At 39.8% G+C, this 21,819-nt stretch overlaps 1 long non-coding RNA gene across 1 annotated transcript; it reads left to right on the forward strand.

The window, feature by feature from the left end:
• The first annotated feature begins 1,192 nt into the window (after window positions 1-1,192).
• Window positions 1,193-9,437, forward strand: LOC138150125 (uncharacterized). Its single transcript, XR_011165521.1, has 3 exons — window positions 1,193-1,408; window positions 7,073-7,229; window positions 9,280-9,437. It is a non-coding gene; the product is annotated as an uncharacterized lncRNA (long non-coding RNA).
• Window positions 9,438-21,819: the final 12,382 nt, after the last annotated feature.

A 21,819-nucleotide genomic window follows, 5' to 3' on the forward strand; every position in this document is an offset into this window, starting at 1 on the left:
TGAGAGTAACCAAATTCCAAACAGCACATAAAAGTCCAAACTCTGCTTTATATGAATTGTAAATTACTTCATACACATACAAAAATGCTTCGTATATTTAATGTCTCAAGCTCTGATTTTGTTTTTGAGTAAAAAATGTTAGACAAGATGAAATGCAACTGGGTATCATTTTTCTTTTCCTACAAGTCATATTTTCCTTTTCATTTAATTTAGCTGAGAATCTACAAGGTAGGTTTCTGTACTGATTGGCTTTCTGGACTCAGTTAACAAGTACAAATTAGGTCAGCTTAATCAGCAGTGATGTAATAAGTTGGGTGGAGCCAGCAGAGGGAGCTGAGGTCACCATGACTGAAGCCCCAGCAAGCTGGTAACAGGGCTCCTCCTAAGGAAAGGTGGATCCCAGGCCCAGTGCTCAGCCAAAGGCTTTGAAGTCTCATTACTGGTGTTTTACGACCACATAAGCAGAGTAATATATGCCTGGAGGCCATGGTACATTTGCCCTAAGAAACTAGGAAGGAGAATTCACACTAATAATGTCTACAGACAGCCCTCTGTCTGCAGATATATGTGTTTCAAGCATTCCTGGCTCCTGAACAGGAAAAGAAAAAACCCAGGCCATAGAAGGGGATGGATGGAAGTCTGTTCCTATCTGATTGTCCAGGCTTGGGCTTTGATGGAAAGCTACATATCCCGATCATTTCTACTGCCTTGCCACATCCAGACAACTTGGGGCAATAAAGAGGGAGTTTGGGAAGAGGGAGCCTAGTATTGTTGAAGGTTCATGGTACTGCTAAGAGACCTCAGAGCCCTGGTGCCCTGAACTAGCTATAGAATAACCAGGAAAACTGGACTCTGTATCTCTCAATATATGAGGGGAAATGATGCCAGAAAATTTAACTGTATAAGGAGCATCTATCTACTATGACAAATAGAGAATAAGTCTTAGGGCCTGGAAGACCTGGGCCCTTTTATGCGTGTGGGATTATTTTTATTTTATTTTTTCAAATAGACAAAAGGAAGAAGATGAAGGAATAGGGGGCCAGGGGCCAGGGTGTAATGGTAAAGGAATTTGAAGATCTTCACTGCCCCTTAATGGGCCTTACTTGTAGCCCAACAAGAGAAGCTTGCTTAGAGGAGGCTTGATTTTCAGGAAGGCACATACCTTTTGTGATTTTGTAATTAGGCAGTGGATCATGGAGGTTGTGATGTCTTCTGACCCTGGAGAAAGATATATATAGAGATAGAGACAGAGACAGAGATAGAGTTAGAGATAGAGAGATGTCCTGATGTGAGGTTTTGCTTTCGGGATCACTTATGGGAAGAGTTATGTGATTTAGCCAGATGAGACTCTGGGCAGCCATTGAGCCCCCTGGCTTTGAAAACCCAGATGTTGGTGCTTCTCACTCTGGTAAGTAACTATGATGGTCAGACAGCTAGAAGCCCTGTCTGTTGGTCTGTTTAATTGTGGTTTTTTTCTCTGTATTTTTTTTTGTCACTTGTGACTTCTGTTTGTATTTTCTCTGAAGTTCAGGGTGCTGACATTTTCCCCTTAACTAGGTAAATGATATGTTTGATTAAAGTAAGATTGTTAACCCCTTGAGTTGCTTTCCTTTAGAAAAGCAGATCAAGGGGCGGCTAGGTGGCGCAGTGAGTAAGGTGCCGGCCCTGGAGTTGGGAGGACCTGAGTTCAGTTCTAGCCTCAGACACTTAACACACACACACACACACACACACACACGCACAAACTAACCATGTAACCTTGGGCAAGGTACTTAACCTCAATTGCCCTCCAAAAGGCAAAAAAAAAAAAAGCAGATCAAAGAACCTGTGCTAGCAGCCATCCTGGGTATGTTGGGGTGCTTGCTGCTACACAGGGTCACCTCAAACAACCCTCTCCCCATCAACTGTTACCCTTCTCTACCAGGTCCTCTTGGGGCAAAAGGCTTGGATATTGAATGTTGGACTTTCGGAGGCTGGTGCCCATCTGGGCCCATCTCTGCCCACAGTCCTATGTGACAATGGGCAAATCATATAACCTCTCTGTGCACCAGGTAGTTTTCTAAGACAAGTTACAGAGGAGTGTCCAATCTGCATCAATTGCATGGGAGTAGGGAGAGGAGGAGTTCCCTACATCAATAAAATTGCAACTCTGTGACCTCTTTCTCTCCCCCCAAAAATGGCATTCCGAGATGGGGGAGGAAGAGAGACCATGTAAACAAGATCAACATTGAGTACACAGAGACACTGAATTCAAGAAAGCATGAGTTAGCGTGTTAAACTACTTCCTTGTGGGTTTACTCATCCTTTCTGTAACTTTCTGGACTAGTATCCATCCCTGGGAACCACTCTTCCAAGTGTATGGTCTCTGCCTATTAGAATATAAGCTCCTTGGGGGCAGGGACTGTCTTTAGTGCTTTTCATTCATTTTTTCTTTGTATTCTTGGAACCAGTCCAAGTGAATCCCTTTATGAATACTGCTTGGTTGATTGATTGATTGATTCATCAGGTTCCTGAGGGAGTCCTTGTGCCAGTTTCTTTCATCCGTAGAAGTTTAAGACCCTATGGTGAAAAGAAGAGGAGCTTTGCACTAAAAACCACCTGTCAACCCCCAGGGATTTATTTCATTACCATTTCCACTCTGAGTAACCTCTGGGAGGCTCTATGAATGAGAAGATTTCAAAAAGCTTTTTTGACCCCTTCCTCCAGCTAGCTGCTCTGATCCAAGAGCATGTAAGCCCTTTGAGAACAGATGCTCTTTTCTTTTTCTGGTCTTGTATCCTGGCAACTACGAGGTGTTTAATAAATGCTTGTTTGAACTGAATTGCATCCAGGTAAGACCCTGAAGGAGAAGTTTGTCCTGAGGCTTTGCTGGGCTTAAACCTTCAGGTCTTAGAGCATTTAATGTCTTTTGCTGACTCAAAACTCACTGCCTCTATAGATATATTTATTCCCTTTCCTCATTTCAACCTCCTTCCCAGCCTCCTTCAAAATTCAGCTCAATTCCCACCTTCTTTTTAAAAGATCTTTCCTGGTCCTCCCTTTCCCCCACCCCTCCACTGCTATCCTTCCCTAAGATTAGATCCCATCTGCTCTCTCTGTATCCTGTTTGAGTGTCTTGCCATTAGAATGTGAGCACCCAGAGGCCAGGGATGACATATTTTCCTTTCTTTGTATCCCCAGTGCTTAGCATAATGCCTGATACATAGCACATAGCAAATGCTTAAAAAAATGTTTGTCAACTGACTGACTTCCAGCTCTAAATCTATGAGCATATTTATGTGATCCTAAGATTTGAACTCCAGACCTACTGCTCTCTATAATCTGCCATACTCTTGACCTCAGTTTCCATGTCTGTAAAATGAGAGGTTTTAGGTTAGATGATTTCTAAGATTCCTTCCTACACTACCGTGTTTCCCCAATAATAAGACCTATCCTGAAAATAAGCCCTCCCCTTACTGTGTACGATTTCTCTAAAATAAGCCCTCCCCTGAAAATAAGCCCTATTGAGATTGCTACTGTAGTGAAGGTGATCCCCTGCGCTACACGCTACATTACGGTACCCTCTGTATGCACCGTCCCCCCCCCCAAACGCACGCCGCGCTCCAAGCTTATTGAATAAAGGCACATTTTTTTGTTCACATTTACCTGTTTATTAAAATTGCTGTCAATGTTCATTAAAATAAGCCCTCCCCTGAAAATAAGCCCTCTGGTGTTTTTCTGTCCAAAAAAATTAATAAGACAGTGTCTTATTATCAGGGAAACACGGTAAATCCCCTTAGGGTTGTATTCCCTAATCCCTATTTCCCTCTTCAAGACAGACAGCACCTTCTTATTGAAATGAAAAGACTGAGGTCCAAAGAAATTAGATGATATTAGATGTTAATTAGAGGTTCTTCCAGCTCCTGTTTCTAGGACAGCTCTTGCAGCTGAAAATGGATTCTAGTGATGGAAGGAGAAAGCCTATTCCAATGGAGCTGCCATGTCCCTCAGGGCTGGGAAGTTTGGAAAGGTGTTGTTCTGGGAGGGCCCACTCTAATTGCTCACTGTTTCCTACTGGCCTGGCTTGCCTCTTAAATTATGTTTGGCACTGAGCACAGACGCCATCCACCCAACAAAAACGACTATAAATTTTAGTTCAGGCCTAACTTTGGATGAAACTGACTCCTCGGTAACAGTTAGGTCACCTCTAAAGAGACAGGAAAGGTGGATGGGATGGAGGGGGCACTCCTCTTCAGACCTGCAGGGATTCCTCAGGCACTTTTAAGCAGGGAATTTATGTCTGCAGGAGGCTGCCTCTCTTTCCTGGTTCTTAATGAGCCGTACTGGAAGCTGGTCTGTTGGCTGGACTTTTGCTCCAGTGGTTCCTCTGATAAACAAAACAGCTGGCTGTGCTTGTTGGGTGAGTCAGGAATGAGTTAACAACCAAACCCTGATACTTCAGTTTCAGCTCCAGTGCACCTTTAGAATAACAACTTGGGCCTGGATTAACATACAGGAAAATAACCCCCTCAGGAAAGTGTTCTGTAATAAAAAGATCCTATTTCCACCCCACCTATTCTATAAGGTAAAGGCTGAAGGAGACTCAGAAACCTCTCAAGCTATGAGCTAGTTATGAGTCAGGCATTTAAAAACAATTTCACTCTCCTTGTGTTTTTGACACCTGCACCAGATACTCAATTGTGGTATTATAATATTAATTAACTTAACACGTAGAACCAACAATGCACCAGGGCATTGTGCAAATAGAGAGGCAGACATGGCCCTGACCTGGCCCACTTTCAACCTCAGTGATGGAGACAGGCAGTGAGGAGGCCAACAGGCCAAGTGTACAGGCCTCACCTCGATGGCTGCACTGATATGGTCACTATTTACTTCATCCCTAACCTTGGAGCTGTTGACCCATCTTCATGCTCACTACTTGTCCCAACAGACACTGGTAGACCACATGCTTGTAGCATCTCAGCTCCCATATTTGTGGCTTTCTTTCTGGTCCAATGAGAGGTGGAATCATTATCCCCCAAACAATGAGAAGCCTAGAGCAGGGTTCTTTTAACCTTTTGGGGGGTCATGGAGCCCTTTGGCAATCTGGTGACTACCAAAGTATGGACCTTTTTCAGAAAAATGTTTTTGAATTCATAAAAACAAAATACATAAGATTATAAGTAAGACAATTATATCAAAATATAGTTATCAATTTAAAAAAATTCATGTTCATGAACCCCAGGTTAAGAAGACCTGTGCTAGAATGGGGTGACAGTGTTGGGCATATCTGATGGATAAGCCCACAGGGGTCCAGAGATTTCCAGGAAAGCTCTGAGATGCAGGTAAATATTGGGCTATACTTTAACCCAAATAACTTTAACTAAAGTAACCACAAAAACATAAAGCCAGAATTCTGAGTTTACTCTGAGTGAATCTCAGTTTCTGCATTGGCTGATAAATAAAATTTACTTCAAGATTTCAATTTCAGCTGGACTGCCAGGCCTAGGCTGAGAGAGAAGAACTTTTCTTGACTCCCTTTCATTTGCCTCATGATAGGGACATTTCCTATATTTATTATTACCTTGTGCAATAATTGGCCCTCAGTTTCCTCATCTGTAAAATGAGGGAGTTTGACTAGATGACCCCAAAGGCTCTTTACAGGCTCTTTACTATATAACTATGAAATTTCTTAAACTTCTCAATCTCTGAAACTCCTAAAACAAAGGCCCAAGGCTCAAAAATATGGTTAAACATATGACAGGAAAGAGAAAGAACGCTAGATTTGAAGGCAGAGGACCTAGGCTTATATCTAGCTCTGCTGCTAACCAGCTGCATGGCCTTGGACAAGTCACTTCATCTCTCTCAAATGACTTCCACAGTTGCTTCCAGCTCTAAATCTATGATCCTAGGAAGGCTTTATCTGTAAAATAAGGAACTATCTAAAAATTCTAAATTAACTCTAGGATCTCCTATGTTGTAACAGAAAGAATGATTTGGAATTAGAAGACCCAGGTTCAAATCCCAAGTTCTGTGGTACTTTGTATGGCCTTGGAAAAAGTCATTATTAAATAATAACAGTAATAAGAGCTAACATTTATATTGAGCTTTCTATGTGCCATATGCTATGCTAAGCGCTTTATAGTTATCTTATATGATCTTCACAACTCTGTGAAGTAAGTGCTATTATTATCCCCATTTAACAGATGAGGAAACAGAGGCAAGCAGATGTTAAAGTGACTTGCCCAGAGTCACACAGCTAGAAGGTGTCTGAGGTAGGATTGGAAATCAGGTCTCCCTGACTCTTATCAACCTGGTTTTCAATTCCCTTATCTGTTCAATGAAGAGACCAGCTTAGACAACTTTTAGGGTTCCTTCCACCTTCTAAATCCTATGACTACAGCTCTAATATATGAGTGCATGACCCCAAAATACAAATGTATAACTTTAAGAAGCATCAGGTAGGAAAATACAAAAAGAAAGAAAATTGCCTGTGCTGAATTACAGTTATACAGAAGGAAGGAAAAGTAAAGGATGAAGTCTGATTACTCCCATTCTCTGCAAAGAAAGAAGTTACAGAACCACAGAGGTAATTCAGAGGTCCCCCCTAGTCAAACTCCCTCATTTTACAGATGAGGAAACTGAGGCCAGGAAAGGTTAAATGACTTGTCCTGGATCACATAGAGAATAAGCAAGTATCAGAGGTGAGATGTAAACCCAGGTCTGATAACTCCTGAGCCAATGCTGCAAGCCGATTACAGCAGGGCTTATTTTAAGCAAAATGAGAAAGGTAACAAATCTGGTCTTGAGTTTCTGTGCCAGTACTTCCCCCCATTTCAAGGCATACCATTCCCTTATTCTGTCCTTGGCTCCCATGGCAGCACTGGGTCATTCCCCTTGGGTCTGCCCTTGTGTTCTAGACTCCCAAATGGCTCTCTTAATACTCATCTGTCCTCTGACCAGTCTGGGGCTCTCCTCTCTCAGAAGTGACAGATACATAATCAATTTAATTCATCCATTCCAATGTGCTAAGAAGTGTTTGTGTGCTAAATAACCCATCAATTAAACAAATGTCTATTAACTATGTACTCAGAAGCAGCATGTTATAACGGAGAAAAAGCCAACCTCAGGACCAAGAAAACCTGGGTTCAGGGCCTGACTCTGACACATACTGGTGATTTGACCCTGGACAAGTCATGTGACCCCTCAATTCTCCATACAACTTTCTAAGTCCTCAAGTTGCAGAAAAGGTACTGAAACTGGTATTGGTAGAGTTTCCTTATCTGGGGGTTCCCTATACCAATGAAATCACAGCCCCTGTTTATCTGTGCTCCTAAAAGTGAATAGGGAGCCAAGGGAGTTTACAGAGGAGGAGAATAACATGGTCAGACTAGTCCTTTAGGAAAATCCCTTAGGCAGCTATGTGGAGTATGGTTCGGAGTGCCCTCCTCATATCATTTTTCCCACAGAACATTCTCGGTTTAATAGTGACCTTCTAAAGATAGTATCTTAGCCCAAGGACTGACTCTGATGGTATGAATTTTAGGTACTATTACACGCAAAGAAGAAGATAAATATTTGGAGCAGACAGGAATTCCCTCAGCTCACATCATGGAGACAACCTCTTCCTACTCTGTCTATACACACATAATATAAAGCCATTTCCATAGAAGAGATTTTGTCCTCCCACTCGTATCTCTGAACTATGTGTCAGAGCTTCAGGAGAAGCCTGGCTCCCGGCCCTGTGCTGTGGAGCCCCACGTAGGCACGCTAAGGCTGAGGAAATAAAGGTGGGACTTCCTCACACTGCAGGGTGGGCCTCCAGGCGCCCCAGTCCCACAAAGGCCTTTGGAACCAATGGTACAAAGGCAGGATGGGGTTCTCTAGAAATCCACCGATGCTTGAGGGGGTACAGAGATAGCTACAGACCCCACCTGTAGGCTCGGGAAGTATCATGCTAATGCATAGCAGAGGAGAAAGAGCCCAAGACCTAGCATCAGAAAAACCGGGTTGTAGTCCAAGTCCTGAGATCTACTCCCTGTGTTGCCCTTGGGGCTCTCTGAACCTCAGTTTCCTCCTCTGTAGAATGAGGGTGGTGATGCTTACTCTCCCTGTGTCCCAGGGTACCAGTAATGACCATATAAGTGCTTTGAAAATTCTAATGTGCTTTACAGATGTAAAGTCCCATCACTAGTGTTAGTGAGGAAACATTACAGTCATCAGCTTAGTAAGAAAGCAATTGGGGGCGGCTAGGTGGTACAGAGAATAGATCACTGGCTATGGAATTAGAAGGACCAGAGTTCAAATCCAGCCTCAGACACAAACACACACACACACACACACACACACACACACACAAAACTAGCCATGTGACCTTGGGCAAGTCACTTAACCCCAATTGCTTTGCCCTCCCCCCTCCAAAAAAAAAAGAAAGCAATTGAGGGGATGAGATTTTATCTGAAACTCAATACTAAGTCCCAAATGGAACTCATTATCTCTCCCCCTAGACCAGCCTCACCTCCTAATTTCCCTGTTAGGACATCACCTTATTATTATCAGCTAGAATTTATGTTTTAAGATTTGAAAAGTGCTTTACAAACATTGTTGCATTTCATCCTAACTACAACCCTGGGAAATAGATGCTATTGTTAATGTTCATTTTACAGATGAGGCAGTTGAGATAGACAGAGGTAAAATAACTTGCCCAGGGTCACACAACTGGTACATGTCTGAGGTCAGATCTGAACTCAGACCCTCCTGACACCAGAGCCAGCAATCTACTCACTGTTCATATCTATAAAAGAAGGAATTACTTGTCATTTTTCCTTGTTATGCTCAGCAACCAGGACGTTAAATGAGAGAATATTTGCAAAGTGATCAGCCTATGGAGGAGCTATGGGAGGCACTATATGAAGGTTTATTCCTTTCTCTCATCCCCATTCTAACTCAGAGAACAAAGTAATCTGGGGGGAGTTTGGGGGAGCACAGAGTGAAAAATCTGATAAATTCAACATGACTCTTTTCTTCTCTCCTGCCCCCACACCCCCTCAACTCCAAGAGTGAGCATCTGAAATATTGGGTTATAGTCCAAGTTCTGAGATCTACTATTGTGCCCTTGGGGCTCTTGGAACCTCAGTTTCCTCATCTATAAAATGAGGAAATCTCCCAGGGTACCACTGATGACCAGATGAGATAAATGCTTTGAAAATCCTAAGGTGCTTTACAGATGTAAATGGAGTGGGATGGGGTGGAAAAGAGAAAATAGATTTCTGTTAATTTTCTTTTTTTTTTTTTTAACAGATGGGGTGGGTGCTGCAGAGATGAATCATTGCCCATACTTTCAGATGAGGTCACTCTACTATTAGTTTTACTTTGTTACATGAGACCTCTCATGGAGTAGAGGTAATCTACAAATGTATGTAGTATAAAAAAAGAACATATTGCTAAGAATATATGTATAAATTAAAAGATAAAATCAATAAAAAGAAAGTATGGTCACCCTGCTACAAAGTATCAATGGTCAAATGACCTCCATACTCTAAAAGACAATTGCTGGGTGGCCTAGGACACATCTGATATTTTTTGTATTTTTAGGATTTTAAGAGCTAGGAGAATCTACCTCCCTTGGACACTTTGTTCACTGGCCTGACATCACAGGAATTTGCCTTGTTTCTTTAGGTTTAATGTGGCCCACCCTCTGTCAGAAATAGAATTCAGATTTACAAATTAAAAAACAACTTTCCCCCATTGATTTGCAGCTTCATCATCCTGATTGCTGGAGAGCATACATGATTGTCAAAAACTGCAGGCCACCAATTTCCAAAATCCCTTTTTACTATCCTCATTATTTTTCTTTTTCTTTTTGGAAGGCAATTGGGGTTAAGTGACTTGCCCAAGGTCACACGGCTAGTTTTTGTGTTAAGTGTCTGAGGCCAGATTTGAACTCAGGTCCTCCAGACTCCAGGGCCGGTGCTCTATTCACTGCACCACCTATCCACCCCTTACTATCCTAATTTCTTATCAGAATAGCTGCAGGTTTCCCCCCCACCAGACATATCACTGAATGTATTAGTAGTACAAACTAAAGATTCCATTGACTGAGATGTCAGGTAAGCATTGACATTTTTTAAAAGGTTCAAGCTATCATTTGAACCCAGTGGGATAAGTTGGTCATGATGGAGTTGACCAGATTCCTCATTTGGCCAGAACCTTGGGAATCAAAATGGTCTTCACTGACTACCAAGAATCACAGGTAACATTTATATAGCATTTTGAGGTTTGCAAAGTGCTTTATATGCTATCTTGTTTGACCCTCTCAACAGCCCTAGGAGGAAGGTACCATCACTATCTCCTTTTTACAGGTGAAGAAACTGAGAACATTTGGTGACATGCCCAGGTCACACAACTAGCCCAAACTCCAGTGCTCCATCCATTATCCCACCTGGCTGCCTCACATGGGACTGATCATGCAATACAGCCACATTTTATGACAGTACTACCTTGGACGTAGCTATGACAAGACCACAGCCAGGAAGAGCTATGTTCATTTACAGTTGCTTCCAGTTGGGGTGTTTGTTTATTTTTTGGATGGAGCCCCCCCTCCCGCAGCACTTAGTAGAGTACCTAACACATACTTCAGTAGGCCCTTAAAAAGTATTTGTTGAATTAGAAACATACAAAGCATGTTGATGGCCATGCAGACTGATCAGACATCTAAGACAAAAATGAGTAAAGTTGTTCTGCTTTGTACATGCATAAAGATAGGGGTGTGTGTGTGTGTGTGTGTGTGTGTGTGTGTGTGTGTGTAGGGTAAAGAGTGGAATGTGTAAGCTCAGGCATAAGGGAGATGGGGTCTATTTTCAGCTTTTTAGGAAGGGTTTTGGGAGAATATAAGATTTCAGAAGTTCTTTGAATGATGGCAAAGAAAGGGTTGGTACAAAAATGTAAAGTATTATATTGGTGAGAGAAAAGCCTCAGTGAATTTCCAAGACTCATGGGGCTTACAGTAATACCAAAAAGTTATCTGATTCATTTCCCTACCTTAAACTATCCTAGAAAGACAGGTCTCTGTCCTTTTCCATTAAAAAAATAAATCTGTCCAGAGGAAGCCTGCCATCCCCACATAACATAGCCCAGGGTCTCTCAAGTCTTCTCTCAAAACTCGGTCAGAGTTTCAGCCCCTCTCAGTAGAAGAGAGGAGACTCTCTCCTTGTCATGCAGGTTGCATCCTACTTGGGAACTTTAATTCCTGGGTACTCTCACCCCAGGAGGAGGCCTGTGGTTGGAAGCCACGAACACATGCTAGACAGTCTTCTCAGTGGATAAAGGGACCCAGGCCATGATGCGTATATTCCCTGGAAGATGAAAAGGCCACTTTCGGGAGAGTTCACCACATTGCCGAGAGGAGCTGGAAACTGTCCAAAGTCAACTCATACATCTTACATGGTCATTTGTTTGTGCTTTCAGTAATATATATACAGAAAGTCTGCAAACAGCTGTGTTCCCTCAGGGCCTGTACCCCATGGTGCTCTATGCATGAAACAACTCCTGAACTTTACCAAGCAGGCTGGGTGACCTCTGATGACTGCAAATACTGGAATACACGGGAGCCTCGAAACACCATAAAATGGGGAACAGCTATTAATTCCAAAACCACAACACAGTTTGTTTAGCAGGAAGGGACAGTGCAACACCATAATCTGGCAGGAGGTAGAGGGAACAACTGGCAAAAAAAAATTTTTTTTTTAATTAAAAAATGGCCTGACTTCTTTCTTCCTGGATTGTGCCTGGTAGAGCAAGTTAATTGGAGTATGGGTGGGGCCCCAGACGAAAATGATAGGAAAGGTGCTGCCCTAATTACTGGATTTTATTGGGATGATACTTGAGGTGTGGTTATTACCATCTGTTTGATTTCATTAGCAAGGCCTCACAAACGGCAAGTTGATACTCCAAAAGGAAATGGAGACGATTCCAGGCTGTGCACAAGTCTGTTGGCTGCTTGACAAAAACTGGTTCCAAAATGACAATATTTAATATATAGCCCACCAAGCTTTCCTCTCTTCCCAACAGGCCTCCCACCACTACCCCTACTGCCAATAGTGGAGCACTCGGTAGAAAAAAGAAATTAATCCAGTTCCAGAGCTTGTGGCCTAGCCATAGGTGGTCTACCCCAGTCAAATAGATGAACTCTTGCCCTATTGTTGGCACTAATTTGCTGTGTGGAACACAGGACAGGTGAGGCTATGCCTTGATTGACAGCTCTTACTCAGGTCCTAACTAATGACTAAGCCCAAGTCCTAGACACAAAGTCCCTAGATGCAGCATCTCAATGATATGACTTAAATCAAAGAGCCCTGGAATTAGCAGGGACCCCAGATAACAACTGCTCCAGCCCCTTACTTGAAGCACAGATTCCCCTCTACAGGAACTCTGGTGGGCACTCCACATAAAGACCTCCATTGTTGAAGAATCTGCTCATCCCAGAGTCTTTCCCATTTTAGGGGCAACTCTCTATAATTGTTGAAAGTTTTTGCTGTTATTGTTTTTAAATTAAACAAACAGCCTCCCTTCTGTCCTCCACCTGTTGCTCTGCGTTCTGCTCACTGGGGTCAAGTAGAATAAGTCTGATCTTTCTTCCAAATTCCAAATATCTGAAATTGAGTTCCTCACCCCAACCCCTAACCTCACCACCAATTCCTGTCTTCTCTAAGCTAAATTTCTCCATTTCCTTCAACTAGAATTTGAATTGTGTATTTTAAGATCTGCTACTACTACTATTCCGCTACCACTACGATTACTACTGTACTACTGCTGCTGCTACCAGTACTATTGTTACTACTATTATTATTACTATTTCTACTACCACTACATCATCATAATCATTGTCATTCTTTTCATCCTTTTTGTTGGGGCTGACATGGAAACAATCTGAGGTTGTCTTGCTATCCTGATATTACTCCTGTATATTGAATGCTCTATAGATCCCTATACCAGTGGATAAAATTGTTTTTATAGTCATTCAAGAAGGGTATAGATATGAAAACTCATCTTTTGTAATTCACTAAAAGCATCTTTTGGAAAGATTCCAGTAGCAGAGGGGATTATAGGAATGATGTGCCTCACCCTATTTCTCCATGATTTATTTATTGTTGGTGTTATCATTATAGCTTTCATTTATGTAGCCCTGCAGAGTTTTCAAGTCACTATCACATACATTATTTCATTTGTTCCTCATAATACCTCTGGGTTTTATGTATTTTATAGAGGAGGAAGAAAGAGGCAGGGGAATTAGCGTTCAAATACTGGTTTTGCTCATCACAGTTTATATGACCTCAGAAAAGTCACTGCCCTTCTGCAAAACTGTTCGCTCATCTATAAAAAGAGAAGGCTGGATTAATAGATCTCTAAGGCTTTTTTTCTAGTTACAAAGTCTCTCTGATTCTACGAAATTGAGCCTCAAAGAAGTGAACTGTTAACCAGTTGGGTGGGGAAAAGATCTTGTTCAGCTAGTTCTATGCCTTTTCTACTGAATCATAAATAGAACAGAAACTCACACCTTGGGGGCAATCAGTGAGTCTTTACCATACTGCAGCAATTCATAATAATAGATGATCAGTGTGTTAAAGATAGGAAAATAAAGGGCAACATGAGTTCCTAGGAAATAGGTTATTACTGGCAGATGGGATGGGGAAGAGTTGATGGATCCAGTGGCATTTATATTACTTTTGAGTGGAAGGAGGATAATCCAGGTATGAGGCATGAGCAGATAGACAGGAAAGCACAGGAAATGTGCTAGACAAGAGAAATGTCCTTACTGTAGAAGCGTAGAGTTTGTGGAGGAGAGTAATATGAGATTGTTCTCAAAATGGGTGACACCAGATTGTGGGAGACTAGGAAGAAGAATCTGAATTTTTCTTGGTGGACAATAGAGAGTTATCAAAGATTACTGAGCAGAGAAAGTATCATAATTCATAAAATCATAGCTTTTAGACCTGAAGAGCCCTTAAGAAGAAACCAAAGCCTAGAGAGGTAAAGTGATTTGCCCAAGGTCACATAGGTACTAAATGGTAGAGATGAGATTTAAATTGAAATCATCTGACTCCAAATACAATACATTACTCTTCCTATTGTACCACACTCCCTCATTAAAGACAACAGTTCGATACATCAAACTTACCAATAAATAGCACAAAAATTTCCTAACATACAACATTGTCAGTGTTGTTCTCTCTTGGGTTAAAACCTGGCATGACATTTAATCTCAGAATGATCAGCTTTATAGTTGAAACTGACATGATCCCAGATTTAGTATTTTGTTCATAAACTTGTTGACCTCCATTGGCTATGCCTTGAGTTTCTGAGCTTTGTTCTTTTGTTTCTTTTATCCCTTTCTCCTCAGTTTGTGAATGGAATTTTGAGGAAACCCAGAAAAAAGTTAGAAAAACAAAAAATGGAAGTTTTCATTAAATTCCTATCACAAATCATGAAAAGCAAATTAAAAACAGACAAAATTTTAAAATAGCATTCTTGGTAAAATTACCAAATTTTTATTTCTGTTTTGAAGATAGGCTCATATTACTATTTTACAAGAAACTCTCAAAATGAAACCCTTTAAATAATAGCTTTTCAGAGTTGGAAGGGACCGTAGAAGTCATCTTGATCATGCAGGCCTAGGTCAGTGTTTCCCAATGTTTTTGTTTCCTAAATTCTTTCCAATTTAAATATGTATATATATATATATATAAATGATAAATTTCTAGAGTAATTTAATATACTACGTGGCACAGTGAATAGAGTGTCAGGCCTGGAGTCAGAAAGACTTGTCTTCCTGAGTTGGAATTCCCAGCCTCAGACACTTACTAGCTTTGTGACCCTGGGCAAGTTACTCAATCCTGTTTACCTCAGTTTCCTCATCTGTAAAATGATCTAGAGAAGGCAATGGCAAACTAGTCCAGTATTGTTGTCAAGAAAACCCCATATGGGGTCACAAAGAGTTGGATACAATTGGAACAACTGAACAAACAAACTCATAAGATTTCAGGTTTATTCATTAAGTCCTTATAATAACTACAATGATGATTTTGCCCCCAAAACCTCCAAATTAAAATTTACATTAAATGATTATAAAACATAAAATTTTATTCTAATTACAATTGTGAAAATTAAATATAAAATTGTAAAACTCTAAGCATAAAGTAATTATGAATATGTCAAATGGGACATTCTCTAAGATTTAAAGGAGGAATCTGATAGGACCTTATATGCTCATTACTATCTGTAAGAATTCATGTTACAGGGGCAGCTAGGTGGTGCAGTGAATAGAGCACCAGTCCTGGAGTCAGGAGAACCTGAGTTAAATCCAGCCTCAGACACTTAACGCAAAGCTAGCTGTGTGACCTTAGGCAAGTCACTTAACCCCAACTGCCCTACTTTCCCTCCAAAAAGCAAAAAAAAAAAAATTCATATTACATTTCTTCATTTTACAAATTTTATTGAATATAAGTAATATTTTATTTAACAAAATAAGTTACAACTTGAAGTTAACATAATATGATAATTACATATAAGCTTAATTTCAATATTTGACTTTTTAATTTGCACAAAAAGTTTGCAATATTTGGTCCAATCCTATACAAACACAGGCTTAAGGAAAGCTCCACATCAAGTTTATTTCTTTATTTTGAATGAAACAAATAATAAAGTGAAAATGCTCATACACAAATATCTAATGGAAAATGGTAGGAGAATTTTACAAGCTCTCTTGCTGAGATGGAAATTCATTTTTTATTTTTAGCTACCTAACCAATCAATGAAAATGAATAGCTAGTTATGATATAGAACATCTGCTTTTCGGACAACTAATGACAAAGCAGTGTATTAAATGACAGGGGTGGCTAGGTGGTTCAGTGAGTCAGGAGTCAGGAGGACCTGAGTTCAAATCCAGCCTCAGACACTTGACACAATTACTAGCCATGTGACTTTGGGCAACTCACTTAACCCCAATTGCCCTCCAAAAAGCAAAAAAAAGAAACAAAACCCTAAATGATCAATGAGCTTGAAAGTTCAATGTCATTTTACTGCTTCATTTTTCACAATGTTTATATATATGAACTAACCTTTCTAAGGAAAGAATCACTTCAGACATGATTTTCTGATCTTCCACCACTGGTCCACTCTCACAAAAACTCTACTGAACTGACAGACCACTATTGCTAACCAGTTCATTTGAAAATCTGCCCAGTGGAAGAATAGTTACATAAGTAGAAGATAAGTTTAAATCAGAAAACAACCTTAGTACTACAACGAGAGGCAACATAAATTTTGTTTCTGAAGAACATTTGTGATAATTTGTGATTGTTTCAAGATGACTTGTAATGCATACCCCCAGAAATTATGGTTTCCAAAGAGCCTGACATTTGTGCTACAAGAACACCAACATTCTTAAAACCTTGATCACATCATTATACGTGCTGATGCAACACAATTATAGGATAATGGAAGGAAATGAGCTATTCTGGCACAGTGTACAGAATACAAGTGGGAACATATGCATATATCTGACCATCACTAGGGAATCATTTTAAGTTCAAATGTCAAACCTTATGGTGGTTTGAAAACAATTTGATGACCGATTGAGAAACTGTAAGAACAAACTGAGTTTAGTGAGAAATGGCCAGAGTTTGCTGTAATCACAGCACAAACACCAAAACTGTTGTGTGCATATCATGATGGTATTAAATTGTAGAAACAAATTTATATGCTTCAAACATATATGTGCTTATTGTCATGGAGGAAAATATATTTGTAACATAATTGGGCAATTTTTTTGCTGATTAAGATCCCATTAAAGAATTTTTAGCATGAACCTCTTAGACCATCATCATGAAGGAATCTGAGAACCACTAGATGGGAATCCCTTTTTAGTTCTAGTTCTTTAATCATTTTTTGGTTTTGGATGATTTGTTTATGTTTTTTTTATTTTGTCATTTCCTGAGGACTTCTTGCCTTACCCTATCCCTCATCTCCACCCTCCCTTGGACTCTACTCCCTACTAAAAGGATTCTTTCTTGTAACAAGTAGATTTAAGCAACCAAGACAAATCAATATATTAATCATGTCTAAAATGTATACCTCACTCTACAAATAATTTACTACCCACTAATCAGGTTATACTGCACTAATCAGGGTTCTAAAGTCTTTCAATGTTTTCTTTTACATTTCTATAGTCCTTTGATGACTTCTTCACCCTAACCAATGATTTCTTTTTTAAAAAATATATATTTTATTTAGTTTAACATTCTTTTTTAAAATTTTGAGTTCCAAATTCTTTCTTCTTACACCCTTTCTCTACCTGAGAAATCAAGCAATATATAGCAATTATACATGTGAGGTCATGTTGTAAAAAAAATTAAAAGGCAAAAAAAAGTGAAAAAAGTATGTTTTAATCTGCACTCTGTTCATCAGTTTTCTTTTTGAAGGTGGATAGTAGAATCATGAATCATTTGGAACTGTGTTGGATCAGAGTACCTAAATCTTTCATAGTTGGTCATCCTTACAATATTGCTGTGTGCAATGTTCTCCTGGTTCTGCTTACAGAAAACTATAGAGCTACTTTGCATCAGTTTATATATGTCTTCCCAGGTTTTTCTGAAAGCATCTTGCTCATCATTTCTTGTAGCACAATAGTATTCCATCACAATCATATACCACAACTTGTCCAGTTGATGGGCATCATCTCAATTTCCAATTCTTTGCTACCACAAAAAAAAGCTTATATAAATATTTTTTGTATATAGAAGTCCTTTTCCTTAAAAACAACAACAACAACAACAACAAACTCCCAGGGTGGCTAGGTAGCACAGTGACTAGAGCACCGTCCCTGGAGTCAGGAGGACCTGAGTTCAAATCCAGTCTCAGACATTTAACACAAAAACTAGCCATGTGACCTTGGGCAAGTCACTTAACCCCAATTGCCCTCCAAAAAGCAAAAATAAATAAATAAAAACTCCCTTTGGTATACAAAACTAGTAGGTATATTTTTAGATTAAAGAATATACACAGGGGGTGGAGCCAAGCAGCAGAGTAAAAGAAAGAACTTGCTTCAGCTCCTGCTCCAACCACCTCCAATACCAATAAAAAAAATGACTCTAAAAAGTTTTAGAACTACAGAACCCACAAAGTGACAGAGAGAAACAAATCTCCCGCTGAAGGCAGTCTAGTAGGCCAACAGAAAGGGTCTATCACACTGAGCTGGGAGCAGAGCACAGTCCATGTGAGCCATACAGGCTCAGACCCAGGGCAGCCCTGACCAGCAGCTCAGACTGGCCAGAGCAGACTTCAGGAGAGTGAATCACCAGCAGCTGTGGTGGTTTCTAGATTTCTCAATCCATAATCACAAAAGATAAAGTAAAAGGTCAGTACAGAACTCTGTTGGAACTGGAAGAGAGAAAAATGTGGTCCGGCCCCTGATCCTGGGGTGAGAGGTGGTGGAGGCATGGTGGCTGCAGTTGCTGCCCCATGGCTGCCTCCACAACTTCTAGCCTACAGATCATAGTGAGACCAAGTGACATTCAGAAGGTTATCACTCTTGCTTCGACCTACTTGGATTTGGGTCGCAGTCTTGGGTGGTGGTCCTGGGGTAAGGAATGCCAGTGTGACAGAGCTTGTGGTATCTGTAGAGACGGCACCCTCCTCATAGCTCTGACAACTGCAAAAACCCCAGCAATTTGGGACACAGTTTTCACCTCTGTGGAAGCAGAGTTCTACCATGGCAAAGACTTCAAAAGTCAAGTAATCAGTTGGCAAGATGAACAAACAGAGGAAGTGCAATCAGACCATATAATCTTTTGGGGGGGACAAAAAGGTTCAAAACATGAAAGCAGAAGAAGATAACAAAGTCAAAACTCCTGTATCAAAAACTTCCAAGACAAATATGATCTGGTGACAGGTCATGGTGGAACTCAAAAAGAATTTTGAAAATCAAGTAAGAGAAGTGAAGGAAAAATGAGGAAGAGAAATGAGAATGATGAAAGAACATTACAAAAAGCAAATCAACAGCCTGCTGAAGGAGACCCAAAAAAATACAGAGTAAATTAACAAACACCTTAAAAAACAGACTAACTCAAATGGCAAAAGAGGTCCAAAAAGCCAATGAGGAGAAGAATACCTTAAAAAGCTGAATTTGCCAGATGGAAAAGGAATTTCAAAAACTCACTGAAGAGAATAATTCCTTCAAAATTAGATTGGAGCAAATGAAACCTAATGACTTTATGAGAAATAAAGCTACTATAAAATAGATCCAAAGAAATGAAAAGGCAATGTGAAATATCTCATTGGAAAAACTACTGACCTGGAAAATAGATCCAGGAGAGATAATTTAAAAATTATTGAACTACCTGAAAGCCATGATAAAAAAAAAAAGCCTAGAAATCATCCTTCAAGAAATTATCAAGGAAAATTGCCCTGACATTCTAGAACCAGAGGGCAAAATAGAAATGGAAAAAATTCATTGATCATCTCTTGAAAAAGATCCCCCAAAAGAAAACTCCAAGGAATATTATAGCCAAATTCCAGAGTTGCCAGGTCAAGGAGAAAATATTACAAGTAGCCAGGAAGAAACAATTTAAGTATTGTGGAAACACAATCAGGATAACACAGGACCTAACAGCTTCTACATTAAGGGATCACAGGGCTTGGATGATGATATTCCAGAGCTCAGAGGAGCTGGGATTAAAACCAAGAATCACCTACCAGCAAAACTGAGTGTAATGATGCAGGGGAAAATATGGTCATTCAATGAAATAGAGGACTTTCAGGCATTCTTGATGAAAAAAAACCAGAGCTGAACAGAAAATTTAACTTTCAACTACAATAAGGAAGAGAAGCATGATAAAGTAAACAGGAAAAAGAAATCATAAGTAACTTATTCAAGTTGAACTATTTACATTCCTACATGGAAAAATGATAATTGTAACTCATGAGACTTTTCTCAGTATGAGGATAGTTGAAGGGAATATATATAAAAATGTGTGTGTGTGTATATATATATGTATAGGAGGGTGTATGTGTGTATATATGTGTGTGTATATGAGTACATGTATACATAGACAGAGGGCACAGGATCAGCTGTATATAAAGGGATGATATCTAGAAAATAAAATTAAGAGGTGAGAGAGGTATATATTGGGAGGAGGAGAAAGGGAGAGACAGAATAGGGTAAATTATCTCATATAAAAGAGGTAAGAGAAAACTGCTACAATGGAGGGGAAGAGCAGGAAGGTAAAAGTCTTTTTGAAAATACAGCTGCATCTTAGCATCTCAACAAACATGTAAGATATACTGGACAGGCATGATTATCCCCATTTTCTAGATAATAAAACAAAGGCACCAGTAGGAGCAACTTAGCTAAAATCACTTTGCTGACTAGTAACAGATATAAGAAAAGGACTCAGACCTCCTGGGGCAAGAATCCTCCTCCCTGACACTGCTACCGTGTTTCCCCGATAATAAGACACTGTCTTATTAATTTTTTTGGACAGAAAAACACCAGAGGGCTTATTTTCAGGGGAGGGCTTATTTTAATGAACATTGACAGCAATTTTAATAAACAGGTAAATGTGAACAAAAAAATGGACCTTTATTCAATAATGAATTCAATAAAGAACAGGATGACGCGCTCACTGCTGCAGCTCTTATTGGATGCAGCTCGGAGCATGGCGTGCGTTTCACGGGGGAGGGGGGAGGGACGGTGCATACAGAGGGTACCGTAATGTAGCATGTAGCACAGGGGATCACCTTCACTACAGTAGCAATCTCAATAGGGCTTATTTTCGGGGAAGGGCTTATTTTAGAGGAATCTTACACAGTAAGGGGAGGGCTTATTTTAGGGATAGGTCTTATTATCGGGGAAACACGGTATAACCTGTTTTACACCCACTCCTATGCTTTAAGCAAATGTTAATGTTGTTTAAGTGGGGAGGGACCTAGGACAGGGGTAGATCTAGAACTGAGGATAAGGAAGAGTAAAGCAGGAGATAAGAATGAAATAAGATGGAAGAAGACTAGTGATCTTCCTCCTGGTCTGGCCTAAGGCTATTATCCCAGGCTATCAGTAAATGACGTAAGAGCGATAAAACCAGACTAAAAGAGGGAAACCAAAGAAAGCCTATATTTTAGTCATTTAATCTCTGCTTCATTTGCCTCACCTGTAAAATGGAAATAATAATAATAATGATAATAGACCCTACCTCCCAGGGTTGTGGCAAGATTTAAATGAAGTGTTTGTAAAGTACTTTGGCAGCCTTAAGGTGCTATATTGATGTTAGCTATTCTTATTATTAAATTCACAAAATTAAATTTTTATCTCCATCTCCAAAGAGATGGAGGGTAAAACGCAAATATTTTTGAGAGTAGACTCATTTTTTTTATCCCTAACACCAAGTACAGTTGCTGGCACGTGATAGCTGCTCAATAAATACTCATTAAATAGAATTATCTTCCAATTCTTGTGTCTTTCCTTGTGTCTCAAAGCTTACCATATTATAGTTTATAATAAATAAATAAATATAAATATATATTTATAATAAATATAAATAAATAACAAATAATTTAATTTATGTTTACTGATTTAATTGATTTTATTATTTAGTTGATTTTTGTTTATCACTGGAGAGATAAATGAACATAAATAAATCCACCACTACTTTGGTCATATCACAGACTTTATGACTTCCAGCCCAAAGAAAATCAGTCTCCAGTTTTTAGCTGGAACAAAAATGTCAGCATATATATACTATTTTACATGACCATGAAGTGTTTTCAGATCTTTTTCATTTCATAGTT

Source organism: Petaurus breviceps, unplaced genomic scaffold (genome assembly GCF_028583685.1).
Source record: "Petaurus breviceps papuanus isolate PSGF00001 unplaced genomic scaffold, PetGlider_PUasm1.0 140, whole genome shotgun sequence".
Classification (NCBI taxonomy): domain Eukaryota; kingdom Metazoa; phylum Chordata; class Mammalia; order Diprotodontia; family Petauridae; genus Petaurus; species Petaurus breviceps.